At 35.9% G+C, this 7372-nt stretch overlaps 1 long non-coding RNA gene across 1 annotated transcript; it reads right to left on the bottom strand.

Annotated features, from left to right (window-relative positions):
* Nucleotides 1-371: 371 nt before the first annotated feature.
* Nucleotides 372-6619, bottom strand: LOC147917066 (uncharacterized). Its single transcript, XR_015552363.1, has 3 exons — nucleotides 6195-6619; nucleotides 3990-4038; nucleotides 372-742 (listed from the first exon to the last, which is right to left on the bottom strand). It is a non-coding gene; the product is annotated as an uncharacterized LOC147917066 (long non-coding RNA).
* Nucleotides 6620-7372: the final 753 nt, after the last annotated feature.

The following is a 7372-nucleotide window of genomic DNA, read 5'->3' as shown; positions in this document are numbered from 1 at the left end:
TGGGGAGTAACAGAGCCCCAGCTAGAGGTCTTTGCACCACAACACAGACGTCAGCCGAGCCTTACTGTTGTTAAGTCTTCTCTTTGTTGTTTTCCTCTAATGCTAGACTGCCCAGCTGTTATTTCTCCTGATATTCCTAACAGTTCATTTATAACCTCTACCCTCTTTTCCCCCCTGCATCTGACTTTGAAGAACCTGAATTCATTTAGGCTTTGATTGGTGGTAATTATTTACCTGTCAGACCCCAGCTGGACTGCATCACCAAAGCTGAGTCACAGTGCTTTGCTTCCAAACAATTAAGTCAGAGAAGCACCTGTGTAAATATGCAATATTTGGCGATAAGAAAATGATTAGGCAACAGAAACTGAGCGGAACTGGCGAAAAATAGTGAATATTTTCCATTGGGGGGATTTTCACATATGTGTTTAAGCATCTCCGACCTCAAGAACAAGGTCGGGTTATTTTCCTACCCCTCCTACACCTTATTCAGAAAATACTATAGCTAATCTGATATCACCAGACGTGAGTTGTTTGCAAACATTAAAATTTTAAGGTCATCACCTCATGTGTACGCTGAAAGAGAAGAAATTGAAATAAAGATGAAAGACTAACCAGTCATTTTCTTTTCCAAAGCCAAAATGTCCATCTCAACAGATAAGCTGGCAACTGAAACTCATCTTCGACAAATGATATCTGTTCTTATTTGTGCTTAGGGCTTCTGTGATGGGATTCAAAGCGTAGGCTAGTGGAAAAATTGAGAGCTTTTGTCATTAGATCGACCAGGAGGTGAATCCCAACATCACCACTTCGTAGCTGCATGACATTTAACACATTTTGAGCCTCAGGCTACAACTTTGTCAAAAGGACACAATTCCTAACCTTACATGCCACATGTGAATGTCCAATCTCAGTGCCTCCTGGCAAACATTCTCTATGCCCCACTCCATAATAATAGACCCGAACATCCATCATCTTTGACCAGCTCACCTTTCAATGAGCCCCAGTTAAACTGTTGGTGATTTTTTAAAAGTCGCTCTCTGATGGAGATTACTTTTCAGCAATAAGAGGTACCACCAGAAAGTGATTCTAAAATTTCCTTCTTATATTTCACAATGTACCCCGCCCTGCTTTTGGAATTTGGTCTTTCTTTAATACAAATTCAGGTACACTAAATATAAGGGAGATCTTTTCAGTTCTACAATTGGCATAGAAAGGTATTGACTCTACCTGACCATCAGTTGATTAGGTTTTTGCTGTTTCAACCGGGCTGGTATTTTCAGCTGAAGGACATCCACAGGTGGTGGCTCAGGGACCCACTCCTTTTGTGTTCCTTGTGCAGTTAAGCACATTATTTTGTGCAAAGCTCAAACCCCCGTTTCATCTCTTCCTAAGCCCTGTGATCTCGGGCAGGTTAATTATTCTTTGTGCTTCAGTTTCTTCAATTGCAAAATGGAGACAATGATAACTAATGCATAAGATTATTCAGAGAATTCAGTGAGTAACATGTGAAGGACTTAGAACAGTGACTTGAATAGAGAAAAAAGTTGTAGTTGTAGTTGCTATTGTTACGGGGACAAATGTAGGCAGCTAACAATAGAGTTGGTCCCACAGAAAGAGCTAGTGTGCTTAACTAAGCATTCAAACGCTCAATCAAAGCTTCCCAAGTCAAAAAGGTCACTGTTAAACATTTTATCTTCTTTCATAAAAATCATTCTTAATTTCATTTAGTTTGAATGCAGTGCTTTATTTGTGGTTTCTAAATAAGACAATGAAAAGTGAGAAAGTGTTCTAAATAAGACAATGAAAAGCGAGAAAGTGTTCTATGGAATGTTACTTTGTTATTCAGAGGCAGATCCAACTGTCTTTGGACCTTGAGTCTAAAATGAAATAGTCACTGGTTTTGAAAATGCACAGGATACTATTCACTCTCTGACACTATTTACTCTCTGACATGAAGTTGACATACTTTTAAGGGTAAGTAAGGGATAAATGCCAAAAGTTGTAAGAAGTCAAGGTTTATTTACTAATCACTTTTTAAATAAACATTTTGAAACAGGAATATGCAATGTTTGAGGATATAAACACATCTCATTCTGCTCATTGAAGTTACTCAAAATAACCCGATCATTTTGTCAGTTTGATGGCATCTTCTATTTTTGGTGAACCTTTTGCTTGTTTGTAGAGATGTTTTACTACCATAAAAAGTGAGCATCCTAAACACCTCCAAATTTCCTGAAGCCAAAAGATGCAGTTAAGTTGTGACAGCAGAGATAATATAGATTTGTAGGAGGCTGTGAAAGCAGTTTTAAGTGCAAAATTTAAAGATAAGAAGGACCATTTTACTTGGAGTGTATCCTTTCCCTTCGTAATCTGTTAGGCAAACTGATCAGTGTTAATGAAAAGATGTGGAGGGATGATTTGCTTTGGAATAGAAAAAGCACTCTGAATTATTAAGCTTCCCACACATCTTAAAAATAAATTTCCTCTGAAATTCCCATTAGATCCCATAGAATTCACTGAGCAATCTAGCCTTCTTGTTTTGTTTAATGGCTATACGTTCCCAAGGGTCTTAACAACTCATTGTGTTGGAATTGGGCACCAATGTGCTTCTTCTCTGAGGCCTTATCACCTATCTAGTCTATCGATTAACTCTGTACATGGATTGACCATGGTCCAATTGAGTAGCTGTATGATAAGCATCTCAACAATAACACCAGAAAATCTAAGCAGAGAAATAGATGGTGTACTGATAAATAGAAGTGCATGCATTGAATTTTAAAAATATATTTTCCCATTCTGCACTTTCAAAGCCACAATTTAAATACCCAAAAGTCCTTCCCATGAATCCATCAATGTACAATTCTCTAAATTTGCTATATTTTTAATAAACATTGGTCTACTTTTTCTACAAAATTGAAAGAATTATTATTCTAATGCCACATTTTTGGTCACTTATTTATAATTAACCTTAAAATTTTTTTTTTTTTTTTTTTTGGTGACAGAGTTTGGCCATGAGCTAACATCTGTTGCCAATCTTCCTCTTTTTGCTGAGGAAGACTGGCCCTTGGCTAACATCTGTGCCCATCTTCTTCTATTTCGTATACGGGACGCCGCCACAGCGTGGCCTGATGAGTAGTGCGTAGGTCTACGCCCAGGATCTGAACCTGCGAACCCCGGGCCGCCCGCCCAAGTGGAGAGTGTGAACTTGACAACTACGCCACCGGGCCGGCCCCTAATTAATCTTAAATTTTTTCATCTGATTTAAATATTCTGCTAGCACTTCTTACACCTGACTTCCTGGTCAATTCCCACTTAAATTTCTGCAGCTGCAAACTCTCAGGCAGCTATTGATTCTATGTCTCCTTGCTAAAGGTTACTAACTTCATCAACAGTAATGGTATAAATTACATCTGTTAAGAGTCTCTTATTGTTGCTAGCTGACAATGTACTTTTGTTTTCTGGCTGTTTAATGTTATTGACAATCATTTTATCTATCAGTCTGCAAAGACTATTGGACTGAATTATTCCTGGACACTATTACCCAGTTGACACACTTTCAGCTTCTGGATCATGAGCTAAAACCAAAAGTCTGATGTTTTTGGCAACAAAATTCACAAATTATCACCAAATTATCTTTGGTCCAAAGAGGCTTAGAGATCATGAAAAGCATGTTGCATCTTACTCCAAGCTTCTTCCTGCCTCCCTTAACCAATGCATGGCATTCAGGACCATAGACTTGGGATAACATCCTTAGTTTGTTGTGTTTAGAAGAAGGAAAAATAAAAGCAGGGTCGTTAAAGATTTGCATAAGGAAGAATTAGCTTAAGCATTATGGCATTAATATAAGCTAGAAGATTGTAGATCTGTGGGTCTCAATTGGTATACCATAAACCTTTCATGGGTATGCCACCTAATTGGGAACAGTCTATGAAGTTTTCTTTTTGTTATAACTGAAGGTATTTGTAGACATGACAACAGCTATCACTTACAGTGTTGGTCTATGTTGGTCACGCACCGTCATGGGGGCAGGAGCTGAAACTAACAAGGAGTAAGAAAGAAGAGAAATAGAATAGCATAAATCTGATAAAAAAGAAACATCAAAAACATATGATACAAAAGATGTATAAGCAGAAATCTACAATAACTTTGCTCTATAAGTGTATAAATATACATATGTTATCAAATTTATTGAAGTATAATTTACATACAACAAAATGAAGGTACCCATTTTAAATGTACTGTTCAATGAATTTTGATATATGCATAAACACATGTAACCATCACCCAAGTGAAGAAAGAAAATTTCCAACACGCTAAAATACTCTCTTCTGCCCCTGCCCAATCTCCCAAACCAACCCCAGCTGTCATTACACTGCTATCAATATAGACTGGATTTACCTGTTTTAGATATTCATACAAATGGAGTCATGTGGTATGTATTCTTTTGTGTTTGGCTGCTTTTGCTCAGCAAAATGTTTTTGAGATTCATTCATATTGTATGTATCAACAAACATTTATATACAAATATACAAGCAGTCTGTATAGACATTTGTTTTTATTTTTTTTAGGTTCATACCTAGGACATGAAGTGATGAGTTATATGGTAAGTTTAACTTTACAACAAAGTACCACACTATGTTCTAGGATATTTATGCCGTTTTACCCTCCCACCACCAATGGGTAACATTTCCAGATCTACATCCTTGCCAACCTTGGTAATGTCAGGTTTTTTTCATTTTAACCATTTAATTGGGTAAAGAGTGGTATCTTATTGTGGCTTAAAATTTCATTTCTTTGGTGACTGCAATGTGAAATATCTTTTAGTCTTTATTGGCCAATCATATTTTTTCTTTTGTTAGGTATATGTTAAAATATTTTGCTCATTTTAAAAATTAGGTCATCTTTTTATTACTGAGTTATGAGTTCTTTTTTATTCTGGGTACAATTTTATGTTAAAGATATGTATTGTGAATATTTTCTTTCAATCTTTGAGTTGACATCTTTTTTTTTTAATGGTGATTTTTCAGTAGCAAAAGTTTTTACTTTTGCTGGTGCTCAATTTATCAATTCTTTTTTTAATGGTTAGTACTTTTTGTGTCCTAAGAAATCTTTGCTTATGCAAGGTCATAAAGTTTTAGATTTTACATTCAGTTCTATGATCTGTTTTCAGTTTATTTTTGTATGTGGTAAGAAGTAGGGTTTAAAGTTGATATTTTTGAGTACAGACATTTGATTGTTACAGCATTAATTTTTTAAGGACTATCCTTTCCCCAATCTGTTCTGTTCAAGTTCACTGACTTTTTCTTCTGCAGCGTCAAACTACTATTACAACCATTTAGTAAATTTTTCCCTTCAGATATTATATTTTCCAGTTTTAAAAGTTTCATTGGTTCTCTGTTTTTTCAAGTTTTCATTTCTCTTATTGCATTCACGTTTTTAAATAAATACTTAAACTATTTACAATAGCTATTTTAAAGTCCTTATCTGCTAATTCCATCATCTCTGTCACTTTTGGGTCTATTTCTGTTGATTAATTTTTCTCCAGGTTATGGAGAAAATGTTTTTCCTAGCCCTTTGCATGTCTAGTAATTGTTGATGTTACATTGTTGAATGTCTGGATTTTATTATGTTCCTTTAAAGAGTGTTGCTTTTTGATCTGCCAAGCATTTAAATTTTGTGTGGATTAGTTTAATCTTTTTGAGGCTTGTTTTTAAGATTTGTTAGGAAAGGTACAGAGTAGTCACCAGGGATAATTTTGCATGACTACTGAGGCATGGACATTCTAGTGTCTCTACTGAATGCTGCATGGGCTCAATAATGTTCCTCCACTCTGGCTGGCTGGAACTTGAATCCATCTCAGCCCAATGGGAGATATCATTCAGTTTACAGTTCTTCAGTTATTGTTCCTTCCCTAGTAGTTGTTCTTTGCCTTGTGGATTCTTGCCTTATACGGCTTAATAATCAGCCCAAAACTCAAAGGCACCCTTATGCATATTTTTTTTTACTTTTTTTCTATATATCTCCTTCCTGTCTATTACTCTGCCCTGCAAATTCCAGTCACTTCAGCTTCCTCAATCTTTGATCTTTGTCTCCTCATTTCAGCAAAGTCCCATGTTCTACCTGGGTTTTCCTTCCCTGAGTGGCAATGTGGAAAGTGTCGCTAGGCAAAAAAGTCTGGGCTATCATGTCCTCACCTTATTTGTTTCCTTTCTTTCGGGGATCATAATCTTGCACTGCCTGTTGTCCATTGTCTGAAAACCATGCTTTCGTGTATTTTTTCCAGTTTTCTAATTGTTTATGGTGGATGGTCTCTTCAATAGCAGTTAGTCCATCGTGGCCAGAAGGAGAACAAGCATATTTTTTAAAAGTACAATTAAAGCAGTTATTTTACCACAAACAGGGATAAAGTGCTAAAGGGCTCCCAGCTAAATGTTATGGTTACTTTAGATGTGATTTATTCCCTTTGAGAGCACTAGTCAAATTTAGGTTTTAAGATTTATGCCATAAGTACTGATGGAGATGACTATTTCCCAAACAGCAGTTGCTCAAGTCCCACTTTTGTGATTTTTACTCAAGACCACTTGCATTATAATTTACTTAAAATATTTTCTGTAAGTTGACTTGCTTCTAACTTAAATTTATTTGAAAAGTAAACTCTACAACATTATCATAAATGGAGTTGAGAAACTAATTATATTTTTCTAATTCATATTAAAATAAGCAAATAGCTCTTTAAAAATAAACAAAAAGTATCTGTGGACTAAAGCCATCTTATATCCCACCAGGGGTATTTTCTACACCTAGCCATACTGGAATAGATCATACAGACATCGAATGAAGAAGTGACACAGGAGGTGGAGATGAAAAATGTAATGACCATTTTTCATTTATAGTTTCTGATAGAGCCATAAAATTTTAAAACTAGAATGATGTTAGAGAATGTCTAATCCAACCTCCTCATTTAAAAGATGGACTGGTTCCTTCTGAAGGCCTCACAGCTGGTTAATTAATTCAACAGACACTTTTCAAGGGCCAGGCATGTTCTAGGAGCTGGGAATATACAATAGTGAACAAAACAGACAAGCCCTCTTGGAGCTTACATTCTAGCGAGGAATAGAATCCTTTTCTTTGGCTCTGTGCTCAACTGTATATTATTTAATGATCTATATTCACAACAAAAGATAGCACCTGAACATTTTAATACCTGTCTGCAACTTGTCTCTCAACACCTTTAGAAATAAGGCTTTGCTCTATGTAAAATCAATCCAGTTTTATATTAATCTGTCTAACACATCTGAAATATACCAGCTCACACGATGATACTTTGTACTTTCTAGTGGGGCTACTTCTCATACTTTTCCCTTTAGCCATA

This window comes from Ceratotherium simum, chromosome 5 (assembly GCF_057802395.1).
Source record: "Ceratotherium simum simum isolate JZ-2026a chromosome 5, ASM5780239v1, whole genome shotgun sequence".
Classification (NCBI taxonomy): Eukaryota; Metazoa; Chordata; class Mammalia; order Perissodactyla; family Rhinocerotidae; genus Ceratotherium; species Ceratotherium simum.
This window is presented reverse-complemented; position numbering and strand designations above follow the sequence as displayed.